The sequence below is a fragment of the Ascaphus truei genome, unplaced genomic scaffold (genome assembly GCF_040206685.1).
Source record: "Ascaphus truei isolate aAscTru1 unplaced genomic scaffold, aAscTru1.hap1 HAP1_SCAFFOLD_541, whole genome shotgun sequence".
Lineage (NCBI taxonomy): Eukaryota > Metazoa > Chordata > Amphibia > Anura > Ascaphidae > Ascaphus > Ascaphus truei.
Window position 1 is genome coordinate 144,405 of NW_027456872.1, and position 14,673 is coordinate 159,077.

A 14,673-nucleotide genomic window follows, 5' to 3' on the forward strand; every position below is an offset into this window, starting at 1 on the left:
CATCCCCAGATAGAGGTATACAGGTAAGTTCAAGTAAGGGCATTCCAATGATAGGAAGTAGAAGCAGTGTGTACGTATATTTTTATTTCTATTGCGCCAACTGTTTATGCAGCGCTTAAAAAAATTACAACACAAGGATAATAAAGTACTAACAATGGAAATAAGAGCAACAAGAAATCGACAACGTGAGGCAAAGGGAGACCCTGTCATGACAAGCTTACACTTTGTCATTGGTGGGCAACAAACGGCCCTCAAGGGCTTCACCTGTGGCCCCCAACCTCTTTATTTACATTTATAAATAATTGAATGCAATACTCCTTGATAAAGTGTATGTTCACACGAAACGCGTAGGAGGGTGTTAACCTCCACTTTTAGATAGATTAAATAAAGAAGATTTTTTACAATACATTTGCTTGGGACCCACTTTGGTGGTGCGCTGTTTTTTTCCTCTTTTTCGAGATGTTTCAGGAGACCAGAAGTAGATACACATCAGAAGAGCAGCAGCATTTTGAATTGATTGTAAAAGAGAGAAGTGTGAGGCATTGGTCACACTGGAACCAGTTTGACTGGTTAACTCAGTTTAGGAACACTTTACTCCCTAAAGTGCAAAGCTCTATGACAGGCTCAGACAATCCTATTTTGTTATCTAATGTAGGATGACCTCCTGACTATCGCTTATTAGGGATAAGGTCACACAGTCCTGGGTGTATATCTAATGCAGGATGTCCTCCTGACTGCAGATTACCTGCTAAATGGCAGTGCTGATGTCACAGGTCACACCCAAAAAGTCAGTCAGCAATGCTGACCAAAGCCGTCGCCATTAGTGATTGACTCGCCAAGAGAAAGTAGCTTGGTGGCCATCTTCGAAGACAGGAAATGCCCACTTTCTATAAATCCATTTTCTCTGTAACCAAAGGATCCTCCACCCGCCACCACTAAGAACCCTCCCCAAAAAATCAGAGGGCATGAGGATGTATAGGATATTAGCGGTATAAGAACATTGGAAAGAGTAACAAAAGAACATGTCAGAAGTGGGATTTGAACCCACGCCTCCATACAGAGACCAGAACACCCACTGACATGGGAAGATATCAAGCTTGAGTCTGGCGCCTTAGACCACTCGGCCATCCTGACAACTTGGAGTCTTGTGCTCAGTAGAAGTGACTGATTGACTACGCACCCCTGGTCTGTTAGAGGCGGAAAGAGAGTTACTGAATACGATCATTGTATTGTATGTGAGTGATTGACTGGGTGCCTGTGAGAGAATGGGTAAATGTCCAGAAGGCTGAGTGAATGGTTTCATGGCAGGATGTCACTCAATAGCATTCTGAGTGCATACAGGTGAGTGATTCAGTGAGTGAGTGAATGGCAGAATGTATCTTTGAGTGAAATAGTGAGTCTCTGTGTTTTAATGCTTCATTTATGAAAGGATATCACAAAAAAAAACTCAGCCAAGGTCATCCCCAGATAGAGGTATACAGGTAAGTACAAGTAAGGGCATTCCAATGATAGGAAGTAGAAGCAGTGTGTACGTATATTTTTATTTCTATTGCGCCAACTGTTTATGCAGCGCTTAAAAAAATTACAACACAAGGATAATAAAGTACTAACAATGGAAATAAGAGCAACAAGAAATCGACAACGTGAGGCAAAGGGAGACCCTGTCATGACAAGCTTACACTTTGTCATTGGTGGGCAACAAACGGCCCTCAAGGGCTTCACCTGTGGCCCCCAACCTCTTTATTTACATTTATAAATAATTGAATGCAATACTCCTTGATAAAGTGTATGTTCACACGAAACGCGTAGGAGGGTGTTAACCTCCACTTTTAGATAGATTAAATAAAGAAGATGTTTTAGAATACATTTGCTTGGGACCCACTTTGGTGGTGCGCTGTTTTTTTTCTCTTTTTCGAGATGTTTCAGGAGACCAGAAGTAGATACACATCAGAAGAGCAGCAGCATTTTGAATTGATTGTAAAAGAGAGAAGTGTGAGGCATTGGTCACACTGGAACCAGTTTGACTGGTTAACTCAGTTTAGGAACACTTTACTCCCTAAAGTGCAAAGCTCTATGACAGGCTCAGACAATCCTATTTTGTTATCTAATGTAGGATGACCTCCTGACTATCGCTTATTAGGGATAAGGTCATACAGTCCTGGGTGTATATCTAATGCAGGATGTCCTCCTGACTGCAGATTACCTGCTAAATGGCAGTGCTGATGTCACAGGTCACACCCAAAAAGCCAGTCAGCAATGCTGACCAAAGCCGTCGCCATTAGTGATTGACTCGCCAAGAGAAAGTAGCTTGGTGGCCATCTTCGAAGACAGGAAATGCCCACTTTCTATAAATCCATTTTCTCTGTAACCAAAGGATCCTCCACCCGCCGCCACTAAGAACCCTCCCCAAAAAATCAGAGGGCATGAGGATGTATAGGATATTAACGGTATAAGAACATTTGAAAGAGTAACAAAAGAACAAGTCAGAAGTGGGATTTGAACCCACGCTTCCATACAGAGACCAGAACACCCACTGACATGGGAAGATATCAAGCTTGAGTCTGGCGCCTTAGACCACTCGGCCATCCTGACAACATGGAGCCTTGTGCTCAGTAGAAGTGACTGATTAACTACGCACCCCTGGTCTGTGACAGGCGGAAAGAGAGTTACTGAATACGATCATTGTATTGTATGTGAGTGATTGACTGGGTGCCTGTGAGAGAATGGGTAAATGTCCACAAGGCTGAGTGAATGGTTTCATGGCAGGATGTCACTCAATAGCATTCTGAGTGCATACAGGTGAGTGATTCAGTGAGTGAGTGAATGGCAGAATGTATCTTTGAGTGAAATAGTGAGTCTCTGTGTTTTAATGCTTCATTTATGAAAGGATATCACAAAAAAAAACTCAGCCAAGGTCATCCCCAGATAGAGGTATACAGGTAAGTTCAAGTAAGGGCATTCCAATGATAGGAAGTAGAAGCAGTGTGTACGTATATTTTTATTTCTATTGCGCCAACTGTTTATGCAGCGCTTAAAAAAATTACAACACAAGGATAATAAAGTACTAACAATGGAAATAAGAGCAACAAGAAATCGACAACGTGAGGCAAAGGGAGACCCTGTCATGACAAGCTTACACTTTGTCATTGGTGGGCAACAAACGGCCCTCAAGGGCTTCACCTGTGGCCCCCAACCTCTTTATTTACATTTATAAATAATTGAATGCAATACTCCTTGATAAAGTGTATGTTCACACGAAACGCGTAGGAGGGTGTTAACCTCCACTTTTAGATAGATTAAATAAAGAAGATTTTTTACAATACATTTGCTTGGGACCCACTTTGGCGGTGCGCTGTTTTTTTTCTCTTTTTCGAGATGTTTCAGGAGACCAGAAGTAGATACACATCAGAAGAGCAGCAGCATTTTGAATTGATTGTAAAAGAGAGAAGTGTGAGGCATTGGTCACACTGGAACCAGTTTGACTGGTTAACTCAGTTTAGGAACACTTTACTCCCTAAAGTGCAAAGCTCTATGACAGGCTCAGACAATCCTATTTTGTTATCTAATGTAGGATGACCTCCTGACTATCGCTTATTAGGGATAAGGTCACACAGTCCTGGGTGTATATCTAATGCAGGATGTCCTCCTGACTGCAGATTACCTGCTAAATGGCAGTGCTGATGTCACAGGTCACACCCAAAAAGTCAGTCAGCAATGCTGACCAAAGCCGTCGCCATTAGTGATTGACTCGCCAAGAGAAAGTAGCTTGGTGGCCATCTTCGAAGACAGGAAATGCCCACTTTCTATAAATCCATTTTCTCTGTAACCAAAGGATCCTCCACCCGCCACCACTAAGAACCCTCCCCAAAAAATCAGAGGGCATGAGGATGTATAGGATATTAGCGGTATAAGAACATTGGAAAGAGTAACAAAAGAACATGTCAGAAGTGGGATTTGAACCCACGCCTCCATACAGAGACCAGAACACCCACTGACATGGGAAGATATCAAGCTTGAGTCTGGCGCCTTAGACCACTCGGCCATCCTGACAACTTGGAGTCTTGTGCTCAGTAGAAGTGACTGATTGACTACGCACCCCTGGTCTGTTAGAGGCGGAAAGAGAGTTACTGAATACGATCATTGTATTGTATGTGAGTGATTGACTGGGTGCCTGTGAGAGAATGGGTAAATGTCCAGAAGGCTGAGTGAATGGTTTCATGGCAGGATGTCACTCAATAGCATTCTGAGTGCATACAGGTGAGTGATTCAGTGAGTGAGTGAATGGCAGAATGTATCTTTGAGTGAAATAGTGAGTCTCTGTGTTTTAATGCTTCATTTATGAAAGGATATCACAAAAAAAAACTCAGCCAAGGTCATCCCCAGATAGAGGTATACAGGTAAGTACAAGTAAGGGCATTCCAATGATAGGAAGTAGAAGCAGTGTGTACGTATATTTTTATTTCTATTGCGCCAACTGTTTATGCAGCGCTTAAAAAAATTACAACACAAGGATAATAAAGTACTAACAATGGAAATAAGAGCAACAAGAAATCGACAACGTGAGGCAAAGGGAGACCCTGTCATGACAAGCTTACACTTTGTCATTGGTGGGCAACAAACGGCCCTCAAGGGCTTCACCTGTGGCCCCCAACCTCTTTATTTACATTTATAAATAATTGAATGCAATACTCCTTGATAAAGTGTATGTTCACACGAAACGCGTAGGAGGGTGTTAACCTCCACTTTTAGATAGATTAAATAAAGAAGATGTTTTAGAATACATTTGCTTGGGACCCACTTTGGTGGTGCGCTGTTTTTTTTCTCTTTTTCGAGATGTTTCAGGAGACCAGAAGTAGATACACATCAGAAGAGCAGCAGCATTTTGAATTGATTGTAAAAGAGAGAAGTGTGAGGCATTGGTCACACTGGAACCAGTTTGACTGGTTAACTCAGTTTAGGAACACTTTACTCCCTAAAGTGCAAAGCTCTATGACAGGCTCAGACAATCCTATTTTGTTATCTAATGTAGGATGACCTCCTGACTATCGCTTATTAGGGATAAGGTCATACAGTCCTGGGTGTATATCTAATGCAGGATGTCCTCCTGACTGCAGATTACCTGCTAAATGGCAGTGCTGATGTCACAGGTCACACCCAAAAAGCCAGTCAGCAATGCTGACCAAAGCCGTCGCCATTAGTGATTGACTCGCCAAGAGAAAGTAGCTTGGTGGCCATCTTCGAAGACAGGAAATGCCCACTTTCTATAAATCCATTTTCTCTGTAACCAAAGGATCCTCCACCCGCCGCCACTAAGAACCCTCCCCAAAAAATCAGAGGGCATGAGGATGTATAGGATATTAACGGTATAAGAACATTTGAAAGAGTAACAAAAGAACAAGTCAGAAGTGGGATTTGAACCCACGCTTCCATACAGAGACCAGAACACCCACTGACATGGGAAGATATCAAGCTTGAGTCTGGCGCCTTAGACCACTCGGCCATCCTGACAACATGGAGCCTTGTGCTCAGTAGAAGTGACTGATTAACTACGCACCCCTGGTCTGTGACAGGCGGAAAGAGAGTTACTGAATACGATCATTGTATTGTATGTGAGTGATTGACTGGGTGCCTGTGAGAGAATGGGTAAATGTCCACAAGGCTGAGTGAATGGTTTCATGGCAGGATGTCACTCAATAGCATTCTGAGTGCATACAGGTGAGTGATTCAGTGAGTGAGTGAATGGCAGAATGTATCTTTGAGTGAAATAGTGAGTCTCTGTGTTTTAATGCTTCATTTATGAAAGGATATCACAAAAAAAAAACTCAGCGAAAGTCATCCCCAGATAGAGGTATACAGGCAAGTACAAGTAAGGGCATTCCAATGATAGGAAGTAGAAGCAGTGTGTACGTATATTTTTATTTCTATTGCGCCAACTGTTTATGCAGCGCTTAAAAAAATTACAACACAAGGATAATAAAGTACTAACAATGGAAATAAGAGCAACAAGAAATCGACAACGTGAGGCAAAGGAGACCCTGTCATGACAAGCTTACACTTTGTCATTGGTGGGCAACAAACGGCCCTCAAGGGCTTCACCTGTGGCCCCCAACCTCTTTATTTACATTTATAAACAATTGAATGCAATACTCCTTGATAAAGTGTATGTTCACACCAAACGCGTAGGAGGGTGTTAACCTCCACTTTTAGATAGATTAAATAAAGAAGATTTTTACAATACATTTGCTTGGGACCCACTTTGGCGGTGCGCTGTTTTTTTTCTCTTTTTCGAGATGTTTCAGGAGACCAGAAGTAGATACACATCAGAAGAGCAGCAGCATTTTGAATTGATTGTAAAAGAGAGAAGTGTGAGGCATTGGTCACACTGGAACCAGTTTGACTGGTTAACTCAGTTTAGGAACACTTTACTCCCTAAAGTGCAAAGCTCTATGACAGGCTCAGACAATCCTATTTTGTTATCTAATGTAGGATGACCTCCTGACTATCGCTTATTAGGGATAAGGTCACACAGTCCTGGGTGTATATCTAATGCAGGATGTCCTCCTGACTGCAGATTACCTGCTAAATGGCAGTGCTGATGTCACAGGTCACACCCAAAAAGTCAGTCAGCAATGCTGACCAAAGCCGTCGCCATTAGTGATTGACTCGCCAAGAGAAAGTAGCTTGGTGGCCATCTTCGAAGACAGGAAATGCCCACTTTCTATAAATCCATTTTCTCTGTAACCAAAGGATCCTCCACCCGCCGCCACTAAGAACCCTCCCCAAAAAATCAGAGGGCATGAGGATGTATAGGATATTAACGGTATAAGAACATTTGAAAGAGTAACAAAAGAACAATTCAGAAGTGGGATTTGAACCCACGCTTCCATACAGAGACCAGAACACCCACTGACATGGGAAGATATCAAGCTTGAGTCTGGCGCCTTAGACCACTCGGCCATCCTGACAACATGGAGCCTTGTGCTCAGTAGAAGTGACTGATTAACTACGCACCCCTGGTCTGTGACAGGCGGAAAGAGAGTTACTGAATACGATCATTGTATTGTATGTGAGTGATTGACTGGGTGCCTGTGAGAGAATGGGTAAATGTCCAGAAGGCTGAGTGAATGGTTTCATGGCAGGATGTCACTCAATAGCATTCTGAGTGCATACAGGTGAGTGATTCAGTGAGTGAGTGAATGGCAGAATGTATCTTTGAGTGAAATAGTGAGTCTCTGTGTTTTAATGCTTCATTTATGAAAGGATATCACAAAAAAAAAACTCAGCGAAAGTCATCCCCAGATAGAGGTATACAGGCAAGTACAAGAAAAGGCATTCCAATGATAGGTAGTAGAAGCAGTGTGTACGTATATTTTTATTTCTATTGCGCCAACTGTTTATGCAGCGCTTAAAAAAATTACAACACAAGGATAATAAAGTACTAACAATGGAAATAAGAGCAACAAGAAATCGACAACGTGAGGCAAAGGAGACCCTGTCATGACAAGCTTACACTTTGTCATTGGTGGGCAACAAACGGCCCTCAAGGGCTTCACCTGTGGCCCCCAACCTCTTTATTTACATTTATAAATAATTGAATGCAATACTCCTTGATAAAGTGTATGTTCACACCAAACACGTAGGAGGGTGTTAACCTCCACTTTTAGATAGATTAAATAAAGAAGATTTTTACAATACATTTGCTTGGGACCCACTTTGGCGGTGCGCTGTTTTTTTTCTCTTTTTCGAGATGTTTCAGGAGACCAGAAGTAGATACACATCAGAAGAGCAGCAGCATTTTGAATTGATTGTAAAAGAGAGAAGTGTGAGGCATTGGTCACACTGGAACCAGTTTGACTGGTTAACTCAGTTTAGGAACACTTTACTCCCTAAAGTGCAAAGCTCTATGACAGGCTCAGACAATCCTATTTTGTTATCTAATGTAGGATGACCTCCTGACTATCGCTTATTAGGGATAAGGTCACACAGTCCTGGGTGTATATCTAATGCAGGATGTCCTCCTGACTGCAGATTACCTGCTAAATGGCAGTGCTGATGTCACAGGTCACACCCAAAAAGTCAGTCAGCAATGCTGACCAAAGCCGTCGCCATTAGTGATTGACTCGCCAAGAGAAAGTAGCTTGGTGGCCATCTTCGAAGACAGGAAATGCCCACTTTCTATAAATCCATTTTCTCTGTAACCAAAGGATCCTCCACCCGCCGCCACTAAGAACCCTCCCCAAAAAATCAGAGGGCATGAGGATGTATAGGATATTAACGGTATAAGAACATTTGAAAGAGTAACAAAAGAACAAGTCAGAAGTGGGATTTGAACCCAAGCTTCCATACAGAGACCAGAACACCCACTGACATGGGAAGATATCAAGCTTGAGTCTGGCGCCTTAGACCACTCGGCCATCCTGACAACATGGAGTCTTGTGCTCAGTAGAAGTGACTGATTAACTACGCACCCCTGGTCTGTGACAGGCGGAAAGAGAGTTACTGAATACGATCATTGTATTGTATGTGAGTGATTGACTGGGTGCCTGTGAGAGAATGGGTAAATGTTCAGAAGGCTGAGTGAATGGTTTCATGGCAGGATGTCACTCAATAGCATTCTGAGTGCATACAGGTGAGTGATTCAGTGAGTGAGTGAATGGCAGAATGTATCTTTGAGTGAAATAGTGAGTCTCTGTGTTTTAATGCTTCATTTATGAAAGGATATCACAAAAAAAAACTCAGCCAAGGTCATCCCCAGATAGAGGTATACAGGTAAGTACAAGTAAGGGCATTCCAATGATAGGAAGTAGAAGCAGTGTGTACGTATATTTTTATTTCTATTGCGCCAACTGTTTATGCAGCGCTTAAAAAAATTACAACACAAGGATAATAAAGTACTAACAATGGAAATAAGAGCAACAAGAAATCGACAACGTGAGGCAAAGGGAGACCCTGTCATGACAAGCTTACACTTTGTCATTGGTGGGCAACAAACGGCCCTCAAGGGCTTCACCTGTGGCCCCCAACCTCTTTATTTACATTTATAAATAATTGAATGCAATACTCCTTGATAAAGTGTATGTTCACACGAAACGCGTAGGAGGGTGTTAACCTCCACTTTTAGATAGATTAAATAAAGAAGATGTTTTAGAATACATTTGCTTGGGACCCACTTTGGTGGTGCGCTGTTTTTTTTCTCTTTTTCGAGATGTTTCAGGAGACCAGAAGTAGATACACATCAGAAGAGCAGCAGCATTTTGAATTGATTGTAAAAGAGAGAAGTGTGAGGCATTGGTCACACTGGAACCAGTTTGACTGGTTAACTCAGTTTAGGAACACTTTACTCCCTAAAGTGCAAAGCTCTATGACAGGCTCAGACAATCCTATTTTGTTATCTAATGTAGGATGACCTCCTGACTATCGCTTATTAGGGATAAGGTCACACAGTCCTGGGTGTATATCTAATGCAGGATGTCCTCCTGACTGCAGATTACCTGCTAAATGGCAGTGCTGATGTCACAGGTCACACCCAAAAAGTCAGTCAGCAATGCTGACCAAAGCCGTCGCCATTAGTGATTGACTCGCCAAGAGAAAGTAGCTTGGTGGCCATCTTCGAAGACAGGAAATGCCCACTTTCTATAAATCCATTTTCTCTGTAACCAAAGGATCCTCCACCCGCCGCCACTAAGAACCCTCCCCAAAAAATCAGAGGGCATGAGGATGTATAGGATATTAACGGTATAAGAACATTTGAAAGAGTAACAAAAGAACAAGTCAGAAGTGGGATTTGAACCCAAGCTTCCATACAGAGACCAGAACACCCACTGACATGGGAAGATATCAAGCTTGAGTCTGGCGCCTTAGACCACTCGGCCATCCTGACAACATGGAGTCTTGTGCTCAGTAGAAGTGACTGATTAACTACGCACCCCTGGTCTGTGACAGGCGGAAAGAGAGTTACTGAATACGATCATTGTATTGTATGTGAGTGATTGACTGGGTGCCTGTGAGAGAATGGGTAAATGTTCAGAAGGCTGAGTGAATGGTTTCATGGCAGGATGTCACTCAATAGCATTCTGAGTGCATACAGGTGAGTGATTCAGTGAGTGAGTGAATGGCAGAATGTATCTTTGAGTGAAATAGTGAGTCTCTGTGTTTTAATGCTTCATTTATGAAAGCATATCACAAAAAAAAACTCAGCCAAGGTCATCCCCAGATAGAGGTATACAGGTAAGTACAAGTAAGGGCATTCCAATGATAGGAAGTAGAAGCAGTGTGTACGTATATTTTTATTTCTATTGCGCCAACTGTTTATGCAGCGCTTAAAAAAATTACAACACAAGGATAATAAAGTACTAACAATGGAAATAAGAGCAACAAGAAATCGACAACGTGAGGCAAAGGGAGACCCTGTCATGACAAGCTTACACTTTGTCATTGGTGGGCAACAAACGGCCCTCAAGGGCTTCACCTGTGGCCCCCAACCTCTTTATTTACATTTATAAATAATTGAATGCAATACTCCTTGATAAAGTGTATGTTCACACGAAACGCGTAGGAGGGTGTTAACCTCCACTTTTAGATAGATTAAATAAAGAAGATGTTTTAGAATACATTTGCTTGGGACCCACTTTGGTGGTGCGCTGTTTTTTTTCTCTTTTTCGAGATGTTTCAGGAGACCAGAAGTAGATACACATCAGAAGAGCAGCAGCATTTTGAATTGATTGTAAAAGAGAGAAGTGTGAGGCATTGGTCACACTGGAACCAGTTTGACTGGTTAACTCAGTTTAGGAACACTTTACTCCCTAAAGTGCAAAGCTCTATGACAGGCTCAGACAATCCTATTTTGTTATCTAATGTAGGATGACCTCCTGACTATCGCTTATTAGGGATAAGGTCACACAGTCCTGGGTGTATATCTAATGCAGGATGTCCTCCTGACTGCAGATTACCTGCTAAATGGCAGTGCTGATGTCACAGGTCACACCCAAAAAGTCAGTCAGCAATGCTGACCAAAGCCGTCGCCATTAGTGATTGACTCGCCAAGAGAAAGTAGCTTGGTGGCCATCTTCGAAGACAGGAAATGCCCACTTTCTATAAATCCATTTTCTCTGTAACCAAAGGATCCTCCACCCGCCGCCACTAAGAACCCTCCCCAAAAAATCAGAGGGCATGAGGATGTATAGGATATTAGCGGTATAAGAACATTGGAAAGAGTAACAAAAGAACATGTCAGAAGTGGGATTTGAACCCACGCCTCCATACAGAGACCAGAACACCCACTGACATGGGAAGATATCAAGCTTGAGTCTGACGCCTTAGACCACTCGGCCATCCTGACAACTGGGAGTCTTGTGCTCAGTAGAAGTGACTGATTGACTACGCACCCCTGGTCTGTGAGAGGCGGAAAGAGAGTTACTGAATACGATCATTGTATTGTATGTGAGTGATTGACTGGGTGCCTGTGAGAGAATGGGTAAATGTCCACAAGGCTGAGTGAATGGTTTCATGGCAGGATGTCACTCAATAGCATTCTGAGTGCATACAGGTGAGTGATTCAGTGAGTGAGTGAATGGCAGAATGTATCTTTGAGTGAAATAGTGAGTCTCTGTGTTTTAATGCTTCATTTATGAAAGGATATCACAAAAAAAAACTCAGCCAAGGTCATCCCCAGATAGAGGTATACAGGTAAGTACAAGTAAGGGCATTCCAATGATAGGAAGTAGAAGCAGTGTGTACGTATATTTTTATTTCTATTGCGCCAACTGTTTATGCAGCGCTTAAAAAAATTACAACACAAGGATAATAAAGTACTAACAATGGAAATAAGAGCAACAAGAAATCGACAACGTGAGGCAAAGGGAGACCCTGTCATGACAAGCTTACACTTTGTCATTGGTGGGCAACAAACGGCCCTCAAGGGCTTCACCTGTGGCCCCCAACCTCTTTATTTACATTTATAAATAATTGAATGCAATACTCCTTGATAAAGTGTATGTTCACACGAAACGCGTAGGAGGGTGTTAACCTCCACTTTTAGATAGATTAAATAAAGAAGATTTTTTACAATACATTTGCTTGGGACCCACTTTGGCGGTGCGCTGTTTTTTTTCTCTTTTTCGAGATGTTTCAGGAGACCAGAAGTAGATACACATCAGAAGAGCAGCAGCATTTTGAATTGATTGTAAAAGAGAGAAGTGTGAGGCATTGGTCACACTGGAACCAGTTTGACTGGTTAACTCAGTTTAGGAACACTTTACTCCCTAAAGTGCAAAGCTCTATGACAGGCTCAGACAATCCTATTTTGTTATCTAATGTAGGATGACCTCCTGACTATCGCTTATTAGGGATAAGGTCACACAGTCCTGGGTGTATATCTAATGCAGGATGTCCTCCTGACTGCAGATTACCTGCTAAATGGCAGTGCTGATGTCACAGGTCACACCCAAAAAGTCAGTCAGCAATGCTGACCAAAGCCGTCGCCATTAGTGATTGACTCGCCAAGAGAAAGTAGCTTGGTGGCCATCTGCGAAGACAGGAAATGCCCACTTTCTATAAATCCATTTTCTCTGTAACCAAAGGATCCTCCACCCGCCGCCACTAAGAACCCTCCCCAAAAAATCAGAGGGCATGAGGATGTATAGGATATTAGCGGTATAAGAACATTGGAAAGAGTAACAAAAGAATATGTCAGAAGTGGGATTTGAACCCACGCCTCCATACAGAGGCCAGAACACCCACTGACATGGGAAGATATCAAGCTTGAGTCTGGCGCCTTAGACCACTCGGCCATCCTGACAACTTGGAGTCTTGTGCTCAGTAGAAGTGACTGATTGACTACGCACCCCTGGTCTGTTAGAGGCGGAAAGAGAGTTACTGAATACGATCATTGTATTGTATGTGAGTGATTGACTGGGTGCCTGTGAGAGAATGGGTAAATGTCCAGAAGGCTGAGTGAATGGTTTCATGGCAGGATGTCACTCAATAGCATTCTGAGTGCATACAGGTGAGTGATTCAGTGAGTGAGTGAATGGCAGAATGTATCTTTGAGTGAAATAGTGAGTCTCTGTGTTTTAATGCTTCATTTATGAAAGGATATCACAAAAAAAAACTCAGCCAAGGTCATCCCCAGATAGAGGTATACAGGTAAGTACAAGTAAGGGCATTCCAATGATAGGAAGTAGAAGCAGTGTGTACGTATATTTTTATTTCTATTGCGCCAACTGTTTATGCAGCGCTTAAAAAAATTACAACACAAGGATAATAAAGTACTAACAATGGAAATAAGAGCAACAAGAAATCGACAACGTGAGGCAAAGGGAGACCCTGTCATGACAAGCTTACACTTTGTCATTGGTGGGCAACAAACGGCCCTCAAGGGCTTCACCTGTGGCCCCCAACCTCTTTATTTACATTTATAAATAATTGAATGCAATACTCCTTGATAAAGTGTATGTTCACACGAAACGCGTAGGAGGGTGTTAACCTCCACTTTTAGATAGATTAAATAAAGAAGATGTTTTAGAATACATTTGCTTGGGACCCACTTTGGTGGTGCGCTGTTTTTTTCCTCTTTTTCGAGATGTTTCAGGAGACCAGAAGTAGATACACATCAGAAGAGCAGCAGCATTTTGAATTGATTGTAAAAGAGAGAAGTGTGAGGCATTGGTCACACTGGAACTAGTTTGACTGGTTAACTCAGTTTAGGAACACTTTACTCCCTAAAGTGCAAAGCTCTATGACAGGCTCAGACAATCCTATTTTGTTATCTAATGTAGGATGACCTCCTGACTATCGCTTATTAGGGATAAGGTCATACAGTCCTGGGTGTATATCTAATGCAGGATGTCCTCCTGACTGCAGATTACCTGCTAAATGGCAGTGCTGATGTCACAGGTCACACCCAAAAAGTCAGTCAGCAATGCTGACCAAAGCCGTCGCCATTAGTGATTGACTCGCCAAGAGAAAGTAGCTTGGTGGCCATCTTCGAAGACAGGAAATGCCCACTTTCTATAAATCCATTTTCTCTGTAACCAAAGGATCCTCCACCCGCCGCCACTAAGAACCCTCCCCAAAAAATCAGAGGGCATGAGGATGTATATGATATTAGCGGTATAAGAACATTGGAAAGAGTAACAGAAGAACATGTCAGAAGTGGGATTTGAACCCACGCCTCCATACAGAGGCCAGAACACCCACTGACATGGGAAGATATCAAGCTTGAGTCTGGCGCCTTAGACCACTCGGCCATCCTGACAACTTGGAGTCTTGTGCTCAGTAGAAGTGACTGATTGACTACGCACCCCTGGTCTGTTAGAGGCGGAAAGAGAGTTACTGAATACGATCATTGTATTGTATGTGAGTGATTGACTGGGTGCCTGTGAGAGAATGGGTAAATGTCCAGAAGGCTGAGTGAATGGTTTCATGGCAGGATGTCACTCAATAGCATTCTGAGTGCATACAGGTGAGTGATTCAGTGAGTGAGTGAATGGCAGAATGTATCTTTGAGTGAAATAGTGAGTCTCTGTGTTTTAATGCTTCATTTATGAAAGGATATCACAAAAAAAAACTCAGCCAAGGTCATCCCCAGATAGAGGTATACAGGTAAGTACAAGTAAGGGCATTCCAATGATAGGAAGTAGAAGCAGTGTGTACGTATATTTTTATTTCTATTGC

General features: G+C 42.5%; 7 non-coding genes across 7 annotated transcripts; all 7 read right to left on the reverse strand.

Annotated features, from left to right (window-relative positions):
• Positions 1–1,023: 1,023 nt before the first annotated feature.
• Positions 1,024–1,134, reverse strand: TRNAL-CAA (transfer RNA leucine (anticodon CAA)). The gene is made up of 2 exons: positions 1,097–1,134; positions 1,024–1,069 (listed from the first exon to the last, which is right to left on the reverse strand). It is a non-coding gene; the product is annotated as a tRNA-Leu (tRNA).
• A 1,347-nt stretch (positions 1,135–2,481) lies between these two features.
• Positions 2,482–2,592, reverse strand: TRNAL-CAA (transfer RNA leucine (anticodon CAA)). The gene is made up of 2 exons: positions 2,555–2,592; positions 2,482–2,527 (listed from the first exon to the last, which is right to left on the reverse strand). It is a non-coding gene; the product is annotated as a tRNA-Leu (tRNA).
• A 1,347-nt stretch (positions 2,593–3,939) lies between these two features.
• Positions 3,940–4,050, reverse strand: TRNAL-CAA (transfer RNA leucine (anticodon CAA)). Its single transcript has 2 exons — positions 4,013–4,050; positions 3,940–3,985 (listed from the first exon to the last, which is right to left on the reverse strand). It is a non-coding gene; the product is annotated as a tRNA-Leu (tRNA).
• A 1,347-nt stretch (positions 4,051–5,397) lies between these two features.
• Positions 5,398–5,508, reverse strand: TRNAL-CAA (transfer RNA leucine (anticodon CAA)). Its single transcript has 2 exons — positions 5,471–5,508; positions 5,398–5,443 (listed from the first exon to the last, which is right to left on the reverse strand). It is a non-coding gene; the product is annotated as a tRNA-Leu (tRNA).
• Positions 5,509–11,227: 5,719 nt separating this feature from the next.
• Positions 11,228–11,338, reverse strand: TRNAL-CAA (transfer RNA leucine (anticodon CAA)). Its single transcript has 2 exons — positions 11,301–11,338; positions 11,228–11,273 (listed from the first exon to the last, which is right to left on the reverse strand). It is a non-coding gene; the product is annotated as a tRNA-Leu (tRNA).
• A 1,347-nt stretch (positions 11,339–12,685) lies between these two features.
• On the reverse strand, positions 12,686–12,796 carry TRNAL-CAA (transfer RNA leucine (anticodon CAA)). Its single transcript has 2 exons — positions 12,759–12,796; positions 12,686–12,731 (listed from the first exon to the last, which is right to left on the reverse strand). It is a non-coding gene; the product is annotated as a tRNA-Leu (tRNA).
• A 1,347-nt stretch (positions 12,797–14,143) lies between these two features.
• Positions 14,144–14,254, reverse strand: TRNAL-CAA (transfer RNA leucine (anticodon CAA)). The gene is made up of 2 exons: positions 14,217–14,254; positions 14,144–14,189 (listed from the first exon to the last, which is right to left on the reverse strand). It is a non-coding gene; the product is annotated as a tRNA-Leu (tRNA).
• Between the last annotated feature and the right edge of the window lie 419 nt (positions 14,255–14,673).